Here is a 23505-nt window from a genome sequence, read left to right on the forward strand (position 1 = left end):
CACACAAATGTGCTTTATATATACATTTTCCCACAAGGATGGCAGGATTTCCCTTGTTTTAATTTAAATCACTGCATGTTTTCATTGAGGTGAAGTGCACCTCTTATAGTCACTTTACTCCTATAATTTGACAATTTATGTCTCTCACCCTAAAATCATAGTGAGTCCTGCTCCTTCATACATTCTACTTCCTTTAAATAGACTGATGGGAAAGTAAAAAAAAAGCTTTTGTAGTTGGTGGATTTATTATCCATGCTTGACAGTTATTATACCTGTAGTCTGCTTCTCTTAAATTCGAAAGTTGTTGATTGATTGACTTTTGAGAAGAATGGCCAGGAAGGTGAAAGTATTTAAAAACTTCATGGTATGTCTTCAGGAGTTGGATTTTGAGATTTATGAAAACTATAGGTTAATGGTGTTTTTAAAAGACAGGCAGAACTTTGCTCTAGAAACCCTTTTGGCTTTCTAATAGCTTCTTGGTTCATTTTCTCAATGTTTATCGGGATGAGTTCAACAGTTTCTCATATTTTCTTGTCTCAGGTTGCTGAAAAAGAGGGAGAGAGCCCCAAGTGTCCCCACTACGATAGGTCCTTCCAGAGGCAGAATTGTCCCAACGTAACCAAGTTCCCAATCTTTACCTTGGGGCAGGAGCTCCGAAGTCTTCCTAAGAGCCCCTCTCTCAGTAGTCCTATTCAGCACATACTTGTCCCAGACCTACTTTTGAAGAAAACTTGGCCTTTTTCAAAGGTGAAAAGGTTATAGAGTTCCCCTACTCTTTCAAACCATTTCTTCACGTTTTGTGTTTGCAAACTTGCCACTTAAATTTCCGTTAATGTTTGAAAAGCTGGACTGGATAGAGAGGTCAGGGGCCTCCTTATTGCCAAACTGCTCTAAGCCGTCTGTTTGGAACCTGATGTCAAATGTGCAAAATGGAAAAGTGAGTCTAAACGTGTCATCAGATGGCAGGCCCATACACTGTTGTGAACGCTGGTGTTCATCAGGCTGGGTTATCAAGGTCTGAGGCAGTAGAATTGTGGCAGAGACTGTGGAATCAGACTGCCTGGGTTCAAATCCCAGCTCTGCCACTATTTTCAGTTCCAGTTGCTATGTAACGACCACTCCAAAGACAATCTCTTTTTATGGTCCTCTCTCCTGATTCTGAGCACGGACTAGATTTAGTTAGGTTTTCTAAGTCTCTCATGCAGTGTGGTCAATCAGTGAGTGAAGCTGGAGTCATCTCAAAGGCTCAGTAACTCACATATCTGACTGCAGGCTGGGTTCTCAGCTGGCACCATCAGCTGGAGCACCTACACATGACCTTCCATGTACACCAGGCTTCCTCTTAGCATGGCAGCTGGGTTCCCAGGGTGAGTGTTCCAATAAAGGTCCAGGTGAAAACTGTAGCTCCTTTTATGATCTAAAATCAGATCACATAGCATCACTTCTGCTGTGTTCTTTTCATTAGAATCAAGTCACTAAGTACAGCCCACATTCAAGAGGAAGGCAATTACACTCTTCAATGGGAAGGGTGCCCAAGAATCTGAGAACGTGTCTTCAAACCATCCTTGCCACTTATTAGTCGGAAGACCTCTCTGGTTTTGGCTTTCCCGGTCAGTAAAAGAACAATGAGAGTAACTTATCTCAGGATTTTGTGAAGATTAAACAAGAACAGAACAGTACCCGGTATTCAATACGCCTTAACTTAGACCACTGTCATGCAGATCTGAATTGATGCGGATAGGGTCGTCAATGATGATATAGCTCCAAGCAGACAGAGTCTGGGCAATTGCCACCTTTCCAAAATCTATTGGTGACATTTGACAAATCCCAGTGCCTGTGTTCTTATGGCTCTGGGAACAGAGATACTATATATGGTCTGAATTCTTTGGTTCACCTCATTTTAGTGACAGTTTCCAGATATAGGTCAGTCCATTTAAACCTGGCCCCATTTATGGCAATTTATTTCGTTATAGGATAAAGTAGTTAGAATCATGAGTAATAATTACTGTGCCTATATTGCTTTTCACACCTTAGCCAAGTAATCCTCACCTCACCCAGTGAGTAAGGTTGGAGGAGCACCCTTCCTTCCTCCGGGATGAGGAAACCAGGACCTCGGTTAAGTGGCTTGTTCTACATTCCACAAAGAGGCAAGAGGCGGGCTGGAGTGAGAAGCTGGAGGTCCTGACTCTCTGGCCCCTCCAACATGCCTAAATAATATGTAGACTAATACCCCATCACTGGTCATTACCCAATGGCAGTTAATATGCTATTTTCAGATATACGGGTATTTGAAATTCCTTTTAAACTATCTTTCATTTTTTTGTAGCAGAGAACTGGCCAGTGTCTACTTAGCATAATGTGAGATATTACAAATCTTGTAAGTAAAAGCATACTTGGCTACTCGATACACCTTTTTTCCCGTTTCGGTCAAATTAATCCTTTCTGATATTCTTGGGTATCCGAACTTTTTTATCTAGGGCAGAAGGAACTGTTGAGAACACTCCCAGTCTTTGCTGGCATGTGCCCCCAGGCTGGCTCCAAGGCGTCATCCCTCCTGCCCCAGTTATTACATTTCTAGTTTGATGTTAGTGAATTCAGGAGTAAAAAAAAGGTACAAGGGCCGTGCTCTCCGTGGGCGCTGGGCGGGGACGCCTCCCTTTCCCTCTCCTCTCCTCCCCTCCCGGCCCTATCTAGGCTTGCCCTCGGGTGCGGAGGCTGCCGCTCGCGCTCACCGGGGGGCGCTGTGCAGCCGGCACCGGGCGGCCGGAGGTGAGTCGGCTCGGAGGCGGCGGCTCCCCGTCCTGCAGGCGCGCGGAGGGGCGAATCCCAGGCGGCGAGGTCGCCGCCCCCGCCCCTCGGCCAGCCCCTCCGTCTGCGGGGGAGAGGGGAGTGGCCGCACGCCTCCCGCCGCAGCCCTGCTCTCCGCAGCCACCGAGCTCTCTGCAGTCGGGCGCGCACTGGAGCCCAGCCTCGGCGCGTGGAGGCAGTGCGGGAGCGCGGGGCGCGCCAAGGGTCGGCAGCCGCGGGACAGCGGCCGCCCAGCAGCCTCCGCCGAGCAGCCGCCGCGGGAGCCCCGCAGCCTCGCAGTGGGCCCGCGCCCCGGAGCGCGAAGAGGACCAGGAGGCGGAGTGGCGCCCGGCGAGGTAGCGCGAGCGCTTTCCCCCTCTCCCTTGCCCTGCCCGCTCGCTCCAGCCGCGGCCCGCCAGGGGCGGTAGAGGGGGCGCCCCGCGCCTTTGTGCCCGAAGTCCCAGTGGCCCCGCCGCAGCCCGTGGGGCACGGGTCAGAGGGGGCTGCGGCGCTCTCGTCCCGGCGTGGCCGCGCTGCGGCGAGAACTCGCGCGTGCTGGAGGTCGCGCCCGGTGGTCGCGACTCCGCAGTCGTTTCGGGGGCGGGTGGGAGAGCAGGCTTGTGAACTAAGTTGCTCTTACTTTGCCCTATTCTCCTAGCACTGTGGGCAAAGTGGAATCCAGATCTTCCCCGTTCTCACCCACACCCCTCCATTTCCCTGGCCCACAGCTGTTTCCTGGCCCCCTGGTTCTTTGGAAGTGGCCTCCTCCGGGAAGGAAAACGGAGGGAGAACAATGGGGCGTCCTGGGGTGTGGGGTTCAGGTGCGGCGTGCCCCGACGGCGGCGGCAGGGGAGAAGGGGGTCCAGGACCCGATGGGGCGTCCCGCGCGTGCAGCTGCGCCTGGCTCCTTTGTTCCGCCGCAGCGGAGGGGGCTGCCCTGGGTCTCGTTTCCTGCCCGGGATGGGATTGATTCACGGTCGTTGAGAGGGAAGGGGAGGGAGCGGGGCAGGAATGAAAACCAGATTAGGTACGGGAGCCCTGGAGGGTGCTAGCGGGGGCCGGGAGGAGGGCTGGGGAGGCGTTGATGAGAGTGCCCTGGAGAATGGATTGCAAACACACAACATTTTGTCTAGGGGCCGTGTGGGTTTCTGAAGCTTCTTTGTAATGCTTTGTTCAAGCTGTGGCCCGAGCGTTTATTGCCTCAACAAGTTGTGCACTTCCTTGAGTTCTAGGCGCTCCCGGTGTTAGTTTGCTGAAATCAAATCTTAGTTACAGTGGAGGAAGACTTTTTTTGTTATGGATCAGGGTATTTGTGTGTATGTGTGTGCCTCTGGATCTGTGTGTGTGTAGCCAGTGGATATTGGCTTGAATGGGTATGAGGCAAACTTTATAGAATTGATTTTGACATAAAATAATTTTCTCCATTGTAATATAGTATATAACAATTTTCCAGGAATGTTTGAGGGGAAACCACTATAAAATTAGACATTGCTAAATAAATGAATCAGATTATGTAACACTTGAGTTGAAAAACCCTTTTGCAGGCTTTCCCAGAAAACACACCCCACACACCAGTGTTTGGATTTTGAGTTGAAAAGCCACTGCTTCTGTGCTTTCACTCTCCCCATGTGGGCCACCTGGAATAAGAAAAAGAACTCTTACCATTATGGTGAATGGGAATTTTTTTTTTTTAGGGGGGAGGTAGAATTAAATGTAATATGTTGGCTATTTGTTGAGTGACCCTTTTCTAGATTGGAATCAAGAAACCCAGGAGGAAACAAGGTTGACCTGCTGAGGGAGCCAGGGGGCATTGAATGATGAATATTGTTTGAATGGGGTATTCCAAGCAAACCTGTTTTGGGAGGAGGCTGACTTTTCCAGGCGTTCATGGTTTGTGTCTATGGGACAGTAGTGGAAGGATCCCAAAGTGGGACTGAAGGTTAGAGTTACCGTGGTGATAATTTAGGAGACATTCAGGTATAGTAGTCTGGCTCCAGGCAGGGCCAGGAATGTAGTCCGGCTGCAGGCAGGGGCGGCAGATGACCCAGTGCTGTGTCTTTGACAGCTCTGAGGACCCGCTGTGAAACCACCCCATTGGGCATTCATGTTAGGACAACCAAGTTTGAAAGCCTCTTAACCTTAGCATGGGAATTAGGAGCTTACTCCAGGGGGAAAATATGTTTCCTGCCCACTAAGTGGTAATGGAAAAGAGCTGTGCAAGCTGCTGCTGAGGGTTTGTCTTTTTCGTGGGGGGATGTGGTCACATTTTCAGGCCGGGCTGAGAAGCAGTGGGACTTGTCCTCAGGAGCCATTATGATGTGAAGCTGAAGTGGGATGTAGTCCAACCATCAAGCTGTTTGTTGTTATAACTAACACATTGCCTGGCAAAACATTGTGCCACAGGCAGCAAACAGAGGGAACAGAGGGAGACTCCTTCCTTATTGTTGTGTTGCCATTTTGGACTCTTCATGTGTGCTGTGAATAACTCTGTAAAATGTAGCGCCGTTGGATTCCTCCCAAGTACTCCTTGGGATATACATTAACAACAAGCAAAGCATGAGACTGTGTTAACTGTTGCTGGGGACACGGGGTGTGGGTAGGGGGTTTCTCTTCCATAGCTTGTCTCTGGCCAAGGGCTCTCCCCGTGGAGCTCCTGTTGTGCGTTGAGGCTGACTACTGGCTGCACCCCCTTCATGGGATGGGATGAATCATCACTTTGTCAAGCCTGGCGTTAAAGACTGACTCTCCGTGGTTGCCGCACAGTTATGCAAAGCAAGGAGGAGCTGTGGATGTCAGTGGGGAAGGAGGGGGGTGGGAGTGGTTTGGCTAACAAGGGATCTTCAGAGTGTAAGATCCATGTTTTTAACATTTGTCCTTCTTTTTGGTGAGACTCTCCTCTCCTCCCCTTCCCTTCCACTGTTTTCAGTAGCTGGATATTTGGATTTTAATTAAATAGCCTAAGAGTAATTGTCACTATCCTTTAGTGAGTGTTTACCATGTGTGACGGGTTTTGCATACGTAACTACGAATCCTTAGAGCTTGATGAAGTGGGTGTTATATCCATTTTACAGTTGAAATCAGGCCTAGGGAATTTAGTAGCTTGGCCTCTTACACCCTACTTGTGTAGGTAACTAGTAAGTGGTGGACGGGGAATTTGAACCCTGATCTCTGATTCCAAGGTCCCTAGTCTTTTATGTAGACACTGTATGGTATGATATCTGTTAATAATAGGAATAACAACAGTTTGATCATTTGATTCGCCTTTTGCAAAGTTCGTATCACTTTCCCGTATATTATCGTAACTGATCCTTTGAGGAACCTCTGTGAGATAGGTTTGGAAGGCACAGTTAGTGACATCACAACCCTTAAAACTGTGTTGTTAAAAAGCTTTATGCTGTGTGATGGCCTGTGTGACTAAGCTTTAAGTGAAGGAAACTTTATTTTTAAAAAGTTAGGCTGCCAACACTTAAAAATACTATTCTTTTTTGGAGACCTTTAAAAGTGGTGGAATAGATCTTACATAGTGTTTAAGCATTTTATATTTATTGAAATCCATTTTAGCTCCTTTTATCTTACAGCCTTTTCATAGAACAGCACACTTTGGAGACCCAGTGCCAGAGTGTCTTTTTAGAAGAGAAATAAGGAGGGAAGGAATGTGATTATGAAGAGGAAGTGGGGCATCAGAATTGGAAACATACGCAGCAGCAGGCCGTACATTTTCCCAGCACATGCTTTGGGTCCTGGCAGTCGCCTTTTACAGAAGACATCCTTCCTTAGGGAAGTGTCGAGGGCCCTTTTTTTACAATACCTCTGAGATCATCACATGTCTGTGCTCATGGGAACACATATTTCACGGGACTTCTGTGCTCATCCTTCCCCACAGGGGAAGCAAACGAGCTTAGTTGTCCGTGTGAGAAGGGAATGGAAGCTGTCTCCAGTCCTTGGGGTGGAATGCAGAGCGGTCGTGGGCAGGAGGCACCTGTCCTTGACCTGGCAGTGACCACCCGGTGTAGGAGCGGAATGGATTTTAACACTTGGCATCACCGTTTGTTTATGGCTTTCTCAGAATGCTCTTGGGCGAATGGGAAAGTCAATATTGGTTTTGTTTCTAAGACAAGACTGTGAAGACTGTAAGTTCTACTTGCGTGTGTAATTGTTTCAAGCTAGGACCTTATTTGGGGTCTTCAGGGTGCGGTCTGTATGGTGCAGGTGCGGTAACTTTTGTCTCCTCCTCTTCGCCAGCTATTTGGAGGGAGCCAGACACGAGGTCTGCTGAGCTCTATTGGGGAGCACCTTCCAACTTAGCAGCTGAGCAGGGTGAGGGATGCGTAGCAGCGTCTCGCCCCTGTCACCTTTCCTGGGTTTCTCTTCAGTTGTCAGTGCCTCCTTCATCCATTCGTATTTTATTAAGCATAATGATGGGAGGCCATGCATTAAAAAGCAATAACGGAAATCCATTGTGCCTCAAAGGACACACAGCAGGGCGGGTCACTGTGCCCAGAGTGGATGTTGGTGACACGAAGAAAGTGACTGTGACAGCTGTGGTGACCAGGGCCACGCCAACACTTGCTGCCAAGACAAAAGCTGAAAACAAAAGCAAGAGAGTGAGGGGGACCCCGAGCACAGTGCCCGCTCCTTCTTTGTCGGAGGTTTCATTTCCTCCAGCCTTTGATGGTGCGCAAGGGCCCGGGGTCTCTGAACACCTGCCTCTGAAGGTTGGATTGGCTGGGATGTTAGGAAGCAGCATCCTGGAGGAGAGCCCGGGGGATCCTTTTGTGGATCCTGAGGATGTCTAAAGTGCCCTTCCATGGGGGAAGGTGCCGACCTGCGTGGTTGGCCCTGGCGTATGGTAGGACCTTGGTGCCTCCTGCTTTCTTTCCTTCACACCTGCCAGTGTCCTGTCCTCCTCCTGTGTTCAGCCTGGCTGGCGATTCAGTCCCGTTGAGGCTGTTCACAGACTTCGGCTGTATTTGCCTTGTGGACAAGAAATGCCAGGTCCCCAAAGAATGAGGCATTCATATTTTATATGACGGTCATTGCTCTTGTCGGTGAAGTGTTGGGTGCTTTTTTGTGTCAGGCCTCATGCTGGGTACTCTCTACAGCTGGTTTTGTTGAATCCTCCTTGCTCTCCTCCAGTAGGAGATATTTGTGGATGAGGGAACTGAGTAAGCCCAGGAACTGTGTGCTTTCCAGAACAACATGCTGCCTCCTGGTGCAGTGTTCTTTGAAGCTTTGGGCCACTTTTTTTTTCTTTTAAGTTTATTTATTTACTGTGAGAGAGTGGGGGAGGGGCAGAGAGAGAGAGAGAGAGAGAGAGAGAGAGAGAGAGAGAGAGAAAGAATCTCAAGCAGGCTCTACACCGCCAGTGTGGAGCCGGATGTAGCCCTCAAACTCACGAACCAAGAGACTGTGACCTGAGCTGAAATGTCATCTGACGCTTAACCTCCTGAGCCACCCAGGCGTCCTGCGTTGGGCCACTTGTAAGGAGTATATTTTAAGGAGTTGGAGGGAGGGCCTGCCCTTGACAGTCCCTCCTCGCTGCCTTCCTTGCTTCCTTTGTCAGCTGGAGTCAGGGTTCCCGTGGGTGTCCTTGGCCAGTCCAGAGCTGGGCGGTTTGGTTGAAATGCTTCTCAGTTTCTCCTTCTTTTCTGGGCCTCATGCTTGGCTCTCCCATCGTGCCTCAGTCTCCCCCAGATGAGGGCGACTTGGGGAACAGGATTTAGCCTGCTGGTGAAGACCCGTTCCTTGCCTGTGCTCTTTCTTACTCTCTCCTGGCACTTTTTTTTTTTTTTAATTTTTTTTTTTTAAATGTTTATTTTTGAGACAAAGAGAGAGCATGAAGGGGGGAGGGTCAGAGAGAGACAGAGACACAGAATCTGAAACAGGCTCCAGGCTCCGAGCCGTCAGCACAGAGCCCGACGCGGGGCTCGAACTCACAGACTGCGAGATCATGACCTGAGCCGAAGTCGGCCGCTCAACCGACTGAGCCACCCAGGCGCCCCTCCTGGCACTTCTTTATCTGCAGGAATGAGACGGCCATCTGGGGCTTTGCAGGGGCCTTGTCTGGTCTCTGGTCTCTAGTCTGTCCGAAGGCAGACGGTGTGCTGCTGGTCATCCAGTTGGAGGTCAGGGCCTGACGTGTGTGAGTGGAATGGTGTGAGCCCCGCTGTGGAGCTGGGGCTGAGGGACCAAGACTTCGGACCAGGTGGGGAAAAAGAGGGTTGGTGTAGAATTTATATTCTTCCAAGATAGGCAGTTTTAGAAGTTGAAGTCTGGAGAAAAGTGAAAATTGACATTCCTTCTTTTCTTATCAGATAAACAACACTGAGCTTCTAAAAATACCAGGTGCCTGGCTTTCCCTGATAGTTTGAGAGGCCAAGAGGAAACCAGGTCTGTGCCTTCCAGGGACTTTCCCACTGATCCTGGGTGGACCCAGGAAGCTTGGAAATGCACAGGTGTCTTCATTTTGCTGTGTTAAAAATGAGAATACAATTCAAAATTGTACCTTATGTATTTTTAAACTTGTTAAAGAGAAAAGAGAGGAATTCGACATCCTTAAAGAGGTTTTCAAAAATTGAATGGAAAAGACGATGGAACAGGTTGTTAACTACTGAGGTTTGTGAACGGGGTGTTCATGTCATTTCCCTGCTGATTTTCACTGGTTGCCCGAAAGTAGTTTTTGTACACTTCAATCAAAACAAACAGCAACAACAACTCTTGGTTTTTTCAAAAACTTTTCAGCCTTGATGGAAAAATCCCTGCTAGCCTCCTTGCATTTTCCATCGCACCTTCCTTCTTTCTTCTCCCTGAATGCTGCTTCCTTTTAAGTTCTTTGTTATTAGACCCTACAGGGCTACTTGCGGTTCTTAGCTGATCTTTTTTTTCCCCTTGAAAGTACTTCAGAAGGATCATCATGATTTTATTCATTTTAGAATCCCAGGCTAAATGCTTTTAAGAAAAGCTTAATTTTTAAAAAAAATTTTAAAGTCTATTTTTGAGAGAGAGAGTGAGTGTGTGGCACCCAAGCAGAGGAGGGGCAGAGAGAGAGAGAGACAGAGAATCCAAAGGAGGCTCCATCCAGGCTCTGAGCTGTCAGCACAGATCCCGATGTGAGGCTCGAACCCATGAACCGTGAGATCATGAACTGAGCCAAAGTTGCACGCTTAACCAACTGAGACACCCAGGCACCCCAGGAAAAGCTTAATTTTTATGAACCCTGGGCTTAGGTCAATGTGCATGGCTAGTGTTTTGTAGGCACTCTGCTTAACAGTTGTAATAGGCTGACCACAGTTTTGATCTACCCCTGATGTGGTGAGCCATCTAGGAAGAAGTTCTCATTTGCCTGAAATCTTCAGGGTGTTGAGAGGTATTCATAAAAACATATGAATTGTCACATTGGGTGAGATTCAGCCTTCTGCTTTGTGCAGCAGCAGAATATAAGTTAACACAGTATTCTGTGACATCGGGGCAGGGGGCTGGAGTTAGATTTCATCGCTTCGTAGGTTTCATGGATAACTTTAAATATCTCTAATTGCATGATCTCTTAAAAACTTCTCATTCATATATTTAAATTCATATATTCAGATTCTTGAATTGTTTATTTTTGTTCTATCTTCTATATATTTCAAAGGACCTTGATAGTATTGGTATTTTGACTCTCAAGTGCCCAATTTTTGGAATAGTAGAGTATTAAAGTTGAAAGAGCCTAAAGGTCACTGCTGTAACCCCTTCATTGTATCTGAGACCTGCTTAGGTTCATGAAGTTGGCCTGGGACAGATCTGGGAACTTGACCGTAGTCTTCTTTTCTTTTGTCACTGCCCACCCCCCCCCCCCCCAGGGGTGAGCATGTGGGAGGGGGCAGAGAGAGAGAGGGAGAGAGAATCGCAAGTAGGCTCTGCATTGTCAGTGCAGAGCCCTAGGTAGGGCTCGAACTCGTGAACTGTGAGGTCATGACGTGAGCCGAAGTCAGATGCTTAATGACTGAGCCACCCAGGTGCTCCTTGACTGTAGTCTTTTAACTTCTTGCTCAGTTTTCCTTCTAGGTGAATATTTCACTATCTCCCCAAGTCCATCTAAATTCAAGCTCAGTACCCAGTACCTAATAGTTGATCCTCTTTTGACTTGGCTGTTTGGGCTGATAGGATTCCCATCATCTGGACTTGGGATTCCAGAAGCATTCCCTACTTCTCCACTTTCTGTGACCCATCCATTCAGTTGTTTTATTTGGTTGATTATTGCCTTTAACTTCCAAGTCCTTAAGCCTCTGCTCTGGCTCAGGCCTCTGAAATGCTGGGTTAGTAGAACGTAGCAATTACCAAAGTGGGTTGTTCCATAAACAGTTAGGTTGAAAAAAAAAATCCCATAAAGTGAGTAGATGTGTACTTCAAAAAGGGTTCCTTGGAGAAGTAGGTGTTGGTTCAATAACATTTTAAATAGGTTTCTTTGCAGAAAGACTTGTTATGGCCTTTCACTTGTGGTTGCGGACTATGACTATCCAAGAGAGAGATACAGTATGCACATGTCCCCATTGTGTGACCACTGAACCCCTTCTGGCAGGGGTCATTATTTGACAACACTGCTATAGTTACTTCACAGTACCATTTCTAGAGCCGTTACCAGCTGACTTTGTAGGAGAATGTGTATTCGTTTGATGTGAGCCACACTTGGTTCACTCTCAGATGTGTCTTAAGCTGTTTGACCTCATTATTCTCCTGGAGCTTTCCTTCACCCTGGAAGGCCCTCTCCACCCTGTTACACGTCTTTCACAACCAGGTTTGTTCTCATCTCAACCAGTTTCCCCCAGACTCTTGCTCTTCTGAACTTAGAGCATTTACTGTTTCACCGCTTAAAACAAAGAGAAAATATTTAAAACAGTCAAAATATTAGAAGGAATGTTGCACACCCCTAATAGTTAAATTACTGGAATTCACAAAAATGACACTTTCCCTATTTGTGTCTGTTGATGTATCACACACACATTACACTCTTGTCTCTTTCTCCATACTGGGGAGCTTGTTCCCATTAGCTAGGCATGTGGCTTTTTTTTAAAAAAAATTTGTGTTATTGTTATTACATTGCATGTATATAGTATGCAGGGAGAATTGAGATCTTTAGGGCTTCATGGCTTACCATCTGTGACCTGATATACCTCTCTATTTATTTATGTCTTTTATGTCCTCTGATGAAATTTTATCATTTTGTGTCTGAAACTCTTACATCTTCTGTTAGATTTGTGCCAACGTGCCTCATGGTTTTCGTGGTCATTGTGAATGGATTTGTGTCTCATATCTCTGATTGGTGTTGCTGGTGTACAAGAGTGGCATTGACTTTGTGTTTGTTTGTAGATCGGTCTTGACTGATCAAGTTTCCGCTTAAACTTGGGTTTGTGCTTGGAGCCTGAGGTTGGGTGGCTTACCTAATAGAGCACAAAATACACCCTGTGGTGGAAATGTCACCTTTCCCACTTGTAAGATTACTGCAGTACTTTGAGAAGTAAGGGGAGGTGACTTTTTTAAATTCTTCAGTGTATGCATTTATTCATTCATCAGATGTTTGGGTGCTTATTATGTGCCGGACCCTGGACTGGGCCCTGTACTAGTCTTCAGTGGTGGTAGCACAGGCATGATTTCCGCTCTCATGGCATATGAGGGGAGAGAGATGTTGCAGAAATGAACGCAGATATTTATGATTTATGAATTGTGATTGGTGCTGTGAAGGAAAAGGACAGGGGACTGTGAGAATAAGAAAGGCTAAGAGAGGTGACGTTAGATTGAGGCTCCAGGGAGGGCCTGTCTGAGGACGTGGACATTGGTGAAGTGGTCTTGAGAATGAGTCGGTGCTGGAGGAAGAGAAGCCCGAAGAGCTTTCCAGACCCTCAAAAACAAGCTCAGAAGCCCCAAGATGGGGCTCTGCTGTTAATGGTAGATTGCTGGAAATTTTAGTAATCAGTGACTGAAATCAAGTTACTGCCTCTTAGTAAATCATCATGAGAGTGGTATTCAATAGTGTGTAAATTATGATGACATGGGAATATTTATTTTTGGTCAGTAATTTCCTCTTCCGCCCCTTCCTCCTCAAATGAAAATGCTTGAGGGGTGCCTGCGTGGCTCAGTCGGTTGAATGTCCGACTTCGGCTCAGGTCATGATCTCTCAGCTTGTGAGTTCGAGCCCCATGTCGGGCTCTGGGATGAGCTTGGAGCCTGGAGCCTGCTTCAGATTCTGTGTCTCCCTCTCTCTCTGCCCCTCCCCTGCTCATGCTCTGTTTCTTTCTGTCTCAAAAATAAATAAACATTAAAAACATTTTTTTTAAGAAGAAGAGAAAACGCTCGAGTTAAGAGAGTGCCTCCGTGGTGCGGCTTGAACTGGGCTGCTGCCCATCCTCCATCCCCAGTTCCCCATCTGAGTGCTGCCATTACCCCGTGTACTGGCACCTGCTGGGCACATCAGACTCCTGCTCAGACTGGGTCCTGCTCTGAGTCTGGACAAGCCCTCTTCCCTTCCCGGGAGGGGTTTGGAGCAGGGCCACCTTTGGCTCTTTCAGTGGCTAAGCCCTTACCCCCCCCCCTCCCCAACCCCCCTTCTCCAAAGATACACTGAAGGCTTTGGGGTAGGTGGAGGGGTCCTGTGTGAGTTACACTTAAGCCCACCTAGACTAACTGCTCTTTGGTCATTGAAGCTTTGCACCGGGGTAAGTGTGACTGAGTCTGGTTCTTTCTTACATGCCTCAGTGGGAGGCAGTGTGGTGCAGTGGTTACAGGCTAGTTCTAGAGAAAGTATTGGTTTGGAGACTTGACTCTTCTTTGTCCATGGCATCGGGCAGGTAGCTTCATTTGTCTATGCCTCTGCTTTCTCATCTGCAAAATGCAGGTCACAATAGAGCCTTCTTTTGGGGCTTGTAGTAAGGATTCAACGTGTTAACACGTGTATGTGTCTAAAACAGCGTCAGGCACAGGGATCACTCTGTGTAAAGGTTAGTTACTACTCCTTGGTCTTTCCTGAAAATGGATTCCTGGGGTTCTTCCTCCTCCCTGCCAGACACCCAGACCTGTTTGAATCCGAGCAGTGCACGTAATTTATGATTTGATACGGGACTCAAGTTGCTCCTAAAAAATAATTAGGAATAAAGATGGCAAAGAAATAAACCAAAATGTTCATGGCGATTGTGTTGGTGTAATTGTGGTGACTTACTTTTACCCCTCTTATTTTACACGTTTCCCATAATCTGGTTATGTTACTTCTGTACAGATGATAATATAATAACATCTTATGGAAAAAGGCCAGGCTGGTACTTAACCCTAGTGGTTCTTTAAAGTGGGGCAGAAGAGGAGGGTCGCCTGGGTCCTGCCTGCTCAGATTGCTTTGACACGTGGTGGAGTACCTTCCGGTTTATGTCTCTCCGGGCAGAAGTACAACGGTATTTAAAAGTCTTTAGTAGAGATGGCCCCGAAAGTTAGAAGGTGGGGATGTGGTTCCTAGTGAAAGGAAACTCTTCATTCTTTGTTTCTTCTTCTGTTTTTCCCTTTGGGCTCCTTCTTGCGCTCCCTGAGCAGGCCTCCAGCCATCTGTTACTCAGTCTCTTTTGGGCTCCTCATACTCCCCTCCCCCTCGAATATGTTCTTTTTCATCCCCCATCTTTCTCCTTTACTTGCTGTCGTGCAGTAAAGGAGATGCATACGTTTCTACGATTTAAAGAGTATTTTTTTCTTTATTTTTAATCGTAAAACTAAATGTAACTTTTTGCCTTCAAAAATCTAAATTGAGTTGCCTTTTATTTACTCACACCTGTAATTAACTGATTGATTGACTTAGTTTCTAACTAAATCACTAAACTCTGGGTGCGGGGGGAGGTGGGTCTGTGCCTCCTGATAGCTCCAGGAATCATGGGGGATTGGGAGTCTGAAAGAAGGGAAGATTGAGGGGATGAGGAAGTTAAATTTCTCCTCTTCCCTGTTTTTCTTAGGATGATCTGTATTGTTACCATTTCATTATGTGTCAGAATTTTTAAACGTTTCCAAACTGGAATAACAGAATTCTGGACAATTACCAAGGTGCATTTTTACAAAGAAAACCTTGCCAAATCTGACACATTTCCTCAAAAGTCCGTTGCTTTTAATTACTTTTAAAAAAGTTCAGCAAGCTTTCCAGCTCTCCTTTCATGCTCTCTTGTATAATTGTGAGTGGAGAAATGGGCTTTCCTGCTAAGTTTGTTTTATCTGCAGGAATTTATGCGTAAGCAGGGGTATTCTATGAGTGTCTCAAAATAATACCGACACAGGTTTCAAAGAGGATATGACAGCCATGGAGTGGAAGAGCTACTTCCTTGAGAAATATTGCTAATTTCAGTGAGATTTCACAGTTGAATGTGAAATCTAGTTGAGGGGATTTGAATGAGGTGATGCCTTCCCATCCCATATTTCACAATTTATAATGTTTTTCATCTCTCACCACAAATGCCCAATTTGAATGTGACATAAATATTTATGAGCATTCTTTCTGTGCTGTGAGGAAGTCTAGTACAATTACAGTAAAATCTAGACTTATAGAATGGGTATCACCAGGAGTTAGTATTTCTTTTTCAGAAGGATTCGTGATTAGGAATCCTTTAAATTAGGAACAATACACATACGACTTTTGAGTAAGGCAGCGGTCAGAGAAGGTATGTATGTACATGTACCCGGGCAGCATGTACCCGTTTTCGCACAGACTCACCTAGGTATGCGCAGGACTTTGTACATGTTTGTGGCTGTTGCCTGTTTCATTTCATTTGCACCAAAACGTGGAGAAGGAGAAATTTGTTGGGTTTGTTGGTATGAAGTGTACCAGGAATAGGGCATGAGCATTGAAGAAATAATGGTAAAACTGTCAGCCCAGTCTTAATCCTTGCCTTTTGTTGCTCATTTGGAAAACAAACAAAATGGTATGCGTAAAATGTTAAAGGAAACTTGTACCCGGTTACATCCTTGGAAGGGGCCAGTTTTCCGTCTCATGGATTCCAGGATGGAATAGTTGACAACTTGCGGAAGAAATGCCCCTCTTTACCTGGCACACAGGCTGGCGACATTGGCTAGGGAGGTGGCTTCACCTGTGATTTAGCTTCCAGCCCTACGTGTGCTCTCCTGGCCTCAGCTGTGCGTGATGATCTTTTCTTACTGGAACATTTAATTACCGTGGCAGATGTGGGGAGCTCAGTTCTGCAGCCGTACAGCTGTTTGTATGTCCAGTTGGATTTCTTGAGAGAATTAATCACTTTTTCGAGGATCTTATGCTGAGGTCTACAAGTATAGTAGGATTTAAGGGGAAAGTTTATTGCATGGGAGTTTGCACTGGATGTTGTAACAGATGTAGATGGAGGTGGAGTGACAGACAGCTGAGGGGGGTTCTGTAGTAAACTTCCCATTTACCCTGAGGCCAAGCAATTCACAAAGTCCAAGATTGCTAGAACTCTCATATGGACATTCTGTCCTAGAGAGTCATCTTAAGAACCTTACACAAAGTTTGGAAAATGGAGCTAAAAAAGACGCCTTTTGAGCCAGCTACTCTAAAATATCAACTGTAGTCACTTCTGAATATTCCTTTCCAAGCTTTTGATGTCTGTGTTTAAGATCTATACTGTTGCCTAGTTTTTCAAATAGATTTTATAATTGTATATTATTCCATTGAGTACCATAATGTCCCCAAGCATTTTTTTTTAAGTTTATATTTTGAGAGAGAGCTTGCAGGGGAGGGTCAGAGAGCGAGGGAGAGAGAGAATCCCAAGCAGGCTCTGCACTGTCAGCGCAGAGCCCAAGGTAGGGCTCAAACTCATGAACCGTGAGATCACGACCTGAGCCAAAGTTGGACGCTTAACTGACTGAGCCACCCAGGCCCCCCACACCAAACATTTCTTACTGTTGGGCATTTGGGTTGCTTCCACATTTTGCCGTGGGAAATAATACTGTGATAAACACTTTTGTACCTCTACCCTTTTCCATAGTTTGGATGCTTTTCTGACAGTAGACGCTGAGAACAAGCTGATTGGATCAAACACTGTTGTGACCATTTCGATAGCTGGAGTGTGGGATGGCTCCCCGGATTCTGGCCTGTGAGAGGTTGGGAATGGCTGGCACACACAGGCCCGAAGGGGGATGGGTTTGTTTGGGCTGCGGGGCCTCAGGGTGGTGTGTGAGGCTGAGCAGACCACTGAAGTCCAGGGCCTGGCGCTCAGGGACAAGCCAGGGCCTGAGGTCCAGATGGAGGCACCACGGGTATCTGGTTGAAGATGTTAAGATTGCTGGAGGGTGGAATGAGAAGAGAAGAAGGCGGATGATAGAACTCTGGTGAACCTTATTTTGTGACAGGCAGAGGAAGGAGAGGCCATTAAGGAGAATAAGGAGTGAGGTGGGGTGGGAAGTGGGCCGCCAGGGAGAAATGGCCAGTGGAAGCCAGGGCAGGAGTGAGTTTTGAGGAGAGAGTGAGGTGGGCAACAAACAGGTGGTGACATTTTTTCCGAGGCTGTTTCGGCGGCGTGTGCCAGGTAACGGGTAGCAAGTGTCAAAGGCAGGCCTCGTCAGAAACCTGAGGTGTGGAAGGAGAGACTGGAAGTAGGCAGTTGCCAGAAGGGATTGTAGGACGGTTTATTAGTCCGCTGGGGCTGCTGTAATAAAATACCACAGACTGGGTGGTGTAAACAACAGAAATGTATTCTCTCACAGTTCTGGAGGCTGGAAGTCCAAGAACAGGGGGTCGGCGGGTCTGGTTTCTTCTGAGGCCTCTCCTGGGCTTGCACACAGCCCCCTTCTCTGTGTCCTCATGTGGTTGCCCCTCCATCCGTGTCTTCTGTGTCTGAGTCTTCTCTTCTTATAAGGACACCTGTCATATTGGGTAAGGGCCCACACTAATGGCCTCATTAAAAAAAAAATTTTTTTAATGTTTATTTCTGAGAGAGAGAGAGAGAGAGTGTGTGTGTGGGGGGGGGGGGCAGAGAGAGCGAGGGAGACTCAGAATCTGAAGCAGGCTCCAGGCCCCGAGCTGTCAGCACAGATACCGACACGGGGCTTGAACTCGTGAACTGTGAGATTGTGACCTGAGCCGAAGTTGGACGCCCAACCGACCGAGCCACCCAGGTGCCCCCAGTGGCCTCATTTTAACTTAATCACTTCTTCAGAGACCCTGTTCCTAAATCTAGTCACATTCTGAGGTCCTGGGGGTTAGGGCTTCAACAGACGAATTTGGGAGACAGACACAATTCAGCCCCTAACACATGGATTCAGGCCTGGTGATCCACATGTCTCCCTCCATGCTCCCCATCTTCCACACGGTTGATCATCTCCTTCTTGTCACACTCATCTCTTGGCTTTGGTGACCTGTGCTCCTCTGGTCTCACCCCTTAGCTCCTTCTGACCCTTTGCTGTCCAGGTCCCGCAGGGTTTGGGCCTTGGCCTTCTTCTCTTCCTGAAATGAAGTTCATCTGTCTGCAACTCCTTCTCAACTGCAGCTTTTCATCCTGTAGCAAAGTATTCATTCTTCCAGGTATCAAATTAACCCTTCTGTTATTTTGATGATGTTTTATTTGATGAGAGACTAAATCACTTTGTGATCCTGTCCTTATGGTTGCTTATCTCACAGTTAAAAAAAAAAAATAGCAGGGGACGCCTGGGTGGTTCAGTCGGTCAAGTCAGACTCTTGATTTCGGCTCAGGTCATGATCTCACAGTGATGAGGTCGAGCCCCGTGTTGGCCTCTGCACTAGGTGAGGAACCTGCTTAGGATTCTCTCTGTCCCTCTCTCTCTGCCCCTCTCTTCTTCTGAGGCAGAATTATTTTGGCAGCTATGGTATGACTGCCTTTTTTCTCCAGATGTAGTATTTTTTTTTTTTTAATTAAAGCTGTAGAGGTTAAGAATATCATATCTGATGCTGAGGAGGGAGCCTTCACATGCTTATTGGTTAAGGGGCCGAGGTTGATTTGTGAGTAGGGTATTTAAACTATGTTTGGTTGTTTTGGGGCTTCTGGTATATGTGTGTTTACACAGTGTTTCTCTCAATAGCCTATTGAAATATATCAATAGGATTTCTACACAAAAGTTCATATTTTTATTGAAGAAGCCGAGTATCAGATTTCTAAAAGTATGTAAATTATGGAGAGATTTACTATTTGGCTACCTAAAATAGAAACACCCAGATTTTGCTGGGCAACCTTGAGAGGAACATTTATCTCTGTGGACAGTTTTAAAGAAGTATGTAATTTTAAAATATGAAACTCAAATTTAGTTTTTAATAGTAACTTATGTGTTTATTCTGTCTTTAAGAGCAAGGTTATGGAATGACATGTGACCTTGTACTCTTGACTCTATGTCTGGTTGTGGGTTTCAAGTGTTATTTTTGTGCTTTCTTACATGACTTAAGCACTTCTGACTACATTTGGGACAGAAAAAAATACAGCAGTTGGATATAGTTTTGAAACACCAGCCAAATTTTTAACCTGGTAATATGATAGTACTACTCATTCTTTTACTTTTCTAGGCTCACAGCTTTAGAACACAGTATAAGGTCTTAGTGACCTCCTGACTTGCTGGATCAGTTGGTGTTCTTTTTCTCTGTAAAATATATCAACTGGTGGCCCATAACACGCTAAATGCTCAGAGTTACAGGGCTACCCTGTAGTATGTTCTTGAGTTTCTGTTCCTTCCAGTGGGGTGTGTGCACATCCAGACTCAGCTGTGTTTTCTTTCCCCCAAACCTTATGCCAGTTGTACTTACTACTCTATAATATAATGGTTTTAAATTGATGTGCAAAAAGGATTGCTGTTTTTGTGAACGTTTATTTGAATTCATTTCAGTGTTTTGGAGGCCACCCGATAAAAGTACGTTTCTAAAAAATGATTGCAGCTGATTTGAGAGTGGCTGAGGTAACTATAAAGGATTTGGGGAGACCTGAAAGAACAGTATTCCCGCTGATATTGTCAGCCATTCAGGATAGATGGGTTGAGTTGTGATCATGTAAACCCCAAGAATTTTGAGGTGCCTAGGTGGCTCTGTTGGTTAAGTGTCTGATTCTTGATCTCTGCCCAGGTCGTGACCTCACGGTTTGTGAGATCGAGCCCCGCGTTAGGATTCTCTCTTTCTGCCCTTTCTTGCTTGTGCTCTCCTTCTCTCTCTCTCAGAATAAATAAATAAACTTAAAAAAAAATAGGTAAAAAATAAAACCCGAGAATCTTAGCGGCTCGGAGGAGTAATCCACACTCACAGGGTGCGTCCACTGTAGGTGAGGTTGTGGCTGTGCTCCGTGTCACCCTCACTCGTCCTCTGTCCCCCAGGACAGAGTCTGACGGAGCAGCGCCCTCTGGAGCGTTGCTGATCCCTGGGCTGGAGGGAAAGACAGCTGTGAGGTACGTATGACGTACGCTTACATTCAGCGAGGTGGGGGTGTAAAATCTTCCCACAGGGAGGAGTGTCGAGCATTTGTCAAGAATAATGTGGTCTGCTCCCTGTTGTTTCTCTCGTGTCTTTACAGCCTCACCCTTTCTTTACAGAGATTAGACCTGGAAGGTGGTGCCATGAGATGGCTTATCAAAGAAAGTACTGCTGTGTTACTATAGTCAGTGGACAGAGACTCAAAGAAAAGGCCTCAGCTTTACAGCAGAAAGATGGGCAGATAAATGTATGATTATAGGGTTTGATTTAAAAGAATATGTTTTGGTTTATCTTTTTTTTTTTTTTAAATGTTTATTTATTTTTGAGACAGAGAGAGACAGAGCATGAACGGGGGAGCAGCAGAGAGAGAGAGGGAGACACAGAATCCAAAGCAGGCTCCAGGCTCTGAGCTGTCAGCACAGAGCCCGACGCGGGGCTCGAACTCACGGACCGTGAGATCGTGACCTGAGCCGAAGTCGGACCCTTAACCGACTGAGCCACCCAGGCGCCCCAGGTTTATCTTTTTAAATGACTTCCAACTTTGACTGAATTTTTAAAATTTCAACCCAGCAGCCAAACTGTCAATCCTTATGCATTTGGATGAGAGAGACTACTTTAGTCTCAAACCCTCCTGTCCCCCTTGCCCCCTCCATCAGAGTTCCACCTTTTGTGATAGATTCATCTGTTATTTCTCTTGCACTTATTCTCTTATTTCGTTTCCATTAATTCTACCCTAGTTCTTATTCCTGAACTGCTAGATTTGTGCCCCCCGCTGGTTTCCCTGCTGCTAGCTCGTAAAGCGCCTTTACACAGTTAGACAAAGGTACCCTTCAGGAGTGCTTGGGTGGCTCATTTGGTTAAGCATCTGACTCTTGATTTCGGCTCAGCAGGTCATGATGTCATGGTTCGAGAGTTTGAGCCCCGGGTCAGGCTCTGTGCTGACAATGTGGAGCCTGCATGGCATTCTCTCTCCCCTTCTCTCTTCCCTTCCCCAACTCATGCTCTCCCTCTCCCTCTCCCTCTCCCTCTTTCTCTCTAAATAAATAATTAACATTTAGAAAAAAAGAAAAGAAAAAGGTACCCTTCAAAGCAAACACTATCCCACAGGAGCTTGACTTGATGTCAGTGTCCATTTCCCCCCTTGGCCCGGCCCACTTTTATGCAGTGCACAAACTGAACAACTGCACAGAGCAATCTTGCTTCCTGCTTCTAGCTCTCTCCCAACTAATTTCGACTATCCACTGATAAAACCTCCTTTAGATTTTTTGTTGTCTGTCGCTGCTCAAGGCATTTTTGATGGCTCTCTATCATCTATAATGGCTGTCTTTGATTTTATTTTCTATTGTACTATCACCAGTGACCCTCAGTCACACTTATTGCCCACTGGATGTGCTGACTGCCACATGAACATCGTAGATACTCTTCCCTCTCCTCTCTCACCCCTTCCCACCACATTTCCAACTATAAGCTCCTTAGCTTGGACTCTCAGTCTTGTCTCAGTGTATCTTTCCTTGCAGTGTCATGGCCCGCCAGGGCCTTGCACCTGCTGTCTTCTGCCGTTCCGCCTAGTCACTATCTTCTGAATGTTTTGTACTTCGTGCTTCAAAGTTCTTTTCTGCTTGATCACATACTGCTCATCCTCAGAAAGCCAAGGTCAAGTTTCATGCCTTCAGCCATCCTCCTCTGATTCTCCTACACCATTATAGCCCCACCTCTAAACATAAACCCTCATCTCTATATTGCTCCTTTGGAGGCGAATCATCTGCCCTAGGTGAGCGCCTATTTTATTAGTTATATTGCTCTGAAGTATTTTGTTTTCTCAGCTAGATTGCCAGTGACTGGGAGGTAGTAGATGCAGGTCTCATTCTTTTCTCCCAGAGTCTGTGTATACCAGCTACACGGGTCCGAGCAGTAGCCTGGAGAGAAGAGAGTCCAGTCTGGTTAATCATATAATATAGTCCTGGATGGAAGCTTAGGCTGCTTCTTCCTGGCCACAGGATATTGACCTACTTTTCCCTTCTTATCTCTGTGCAAAATATTTGTTGTACTCAGTGTGTTCTCCCTGTCACAACGAATGTTTGTCTCTTCCTTTCATACGAACCGAATGCTAAAGTGCTAGTTAAATCAGTGGAAAAAACAATGGAGAAGAAGAGTTGGTAAGCAGTTTTAATTCCTAAACGAGGGGATCTTATAATTATGTCATTTAAAAAGAACTCTATAGTTTTCCTTTAATCTATCTGTCTGCCTGCCTATTGAGAGTCATGATTAAGGGTGGATTGTGAATTTTAAGTTTTTATGCCTTTTGATTTGATGACTTACAATATAATAATGTGTTATTTTGAAAACCTTTTATTTTGATAAATTACTTGTAGAAGGAAATCAACTTTTCTTAATCAGGCATATACAGTGCAGTTCACTATTGAATATTTTATTTCTTACTAAAATTTCTTTTGCAAAAATTTATTGAAAAATTATTTTGTACATGGCCAAGCTGATTAACTTTAAAAACTGTATTTTGTGTAGCTTTACAGGTTAAGTGTGCCCTTCTGTTCAAGGGGAAAAAAGTATGTGTATGGCAGCAAGGGGGGAGATTTGCATGTTTGTGTCTGTATATAAATATTTGAAATAATTGCCATATTGTACAGAACTTTTGGAAATTAGAACTATTCAAACTTTGTTAAAATTTATAAATTTAAATTTAGTAAACAAATTTTAGTAAAAACCATTTTAATTTGTGACTTAAAAAGAGTTATGAGTTATGGCATGCCTTATAGGTTGATTTGTTGTATGTTTGTTTTTCATAAATACTTTAGAATGTACTTGAGGCAATCTAACATACATGTTATGATACATTTGATTTTAAATTTAGTAATGCTTCCAACATGAGAAAAATTAGAAAAACACTGGCCCAGAAAATACTTCCAAATTCTGATTGTTGATTTTAATCTAAACTTAGGTGAAGTAACCCACTGCAATTTAGCTATTTTCTTTAAAAATTCTTTTTTAATGACAAAGTAGTTTTGCCTTCTGAATTTACATCATCAGTGTCTTTTTTGGAAGCATCTTAGCTATTTTTGTTTGATCAATTCTCAACTAATAAACACTCATGAAATCCTAATGTAAATGTATAAACATCTCTTCCTTTGATGACATAGTTTATTTATTAGACTCTGTTTTAGCGGGTAACTGCTTGAGGAAGTTTCTGAGTTTTTATTATTCTAAAAACTTTTTTTCTGTTTTTTTTTTAATCTTTTATTCTTTTTTAATTTTAGAGAGAGAAAGAGCAGCAGCAAGGGAGGGGTAGAGGGAGAGAAAGAGAGAGAATCTTA

At 45.5% G+C, this 23505-nt stretch overlaps 1 protein-coding gene across 4 annotated transcripts in view; it reads left to right on the plus strand.

The window, feature by feature from the left end:
* The first annotated feature begins 2999 nt into the window (after nucleotides 1–2999).
* Nucleotides 3000–23505, plus strand: part of MYO1B (myosin IB) — a 187512-nt gene continuing 167006 nt past the window's right edge. For 2 of the 4 annotated variants that reach the window (XM_027054426.2, XM_027054446.2), the window contains exon 1: nucleotides 3000–3143. The gene's annotated coding sequence lies outside the window, so the exon portion shown is untranslated. Of the gene's footprint in view, nucleotides 3144–22126; nucleotides 22333–23505 lie in introns of those variants that run through there. The other 2 variants (XM_027054466.2, XM_053215469.1) reach the window with 2 other exon arrangements.

Source organism: Acinonyx jubatus, chromosome C1 (genome assembly GCF_027475565.1).
Source record: "Acinonyx jubatus isolate Ajub_Pintada_27869175 chromosome C1, VMU_Ajub_asm_v1.0, whole genome shotgun sequence".
In the NCBI taxonomy this organism is placed as follows: Eukaryota; Metazoa; Chordata; class Mammalia; order Carnivora; family Felidae; genus Acinonyx; species Acinonyx jubatus.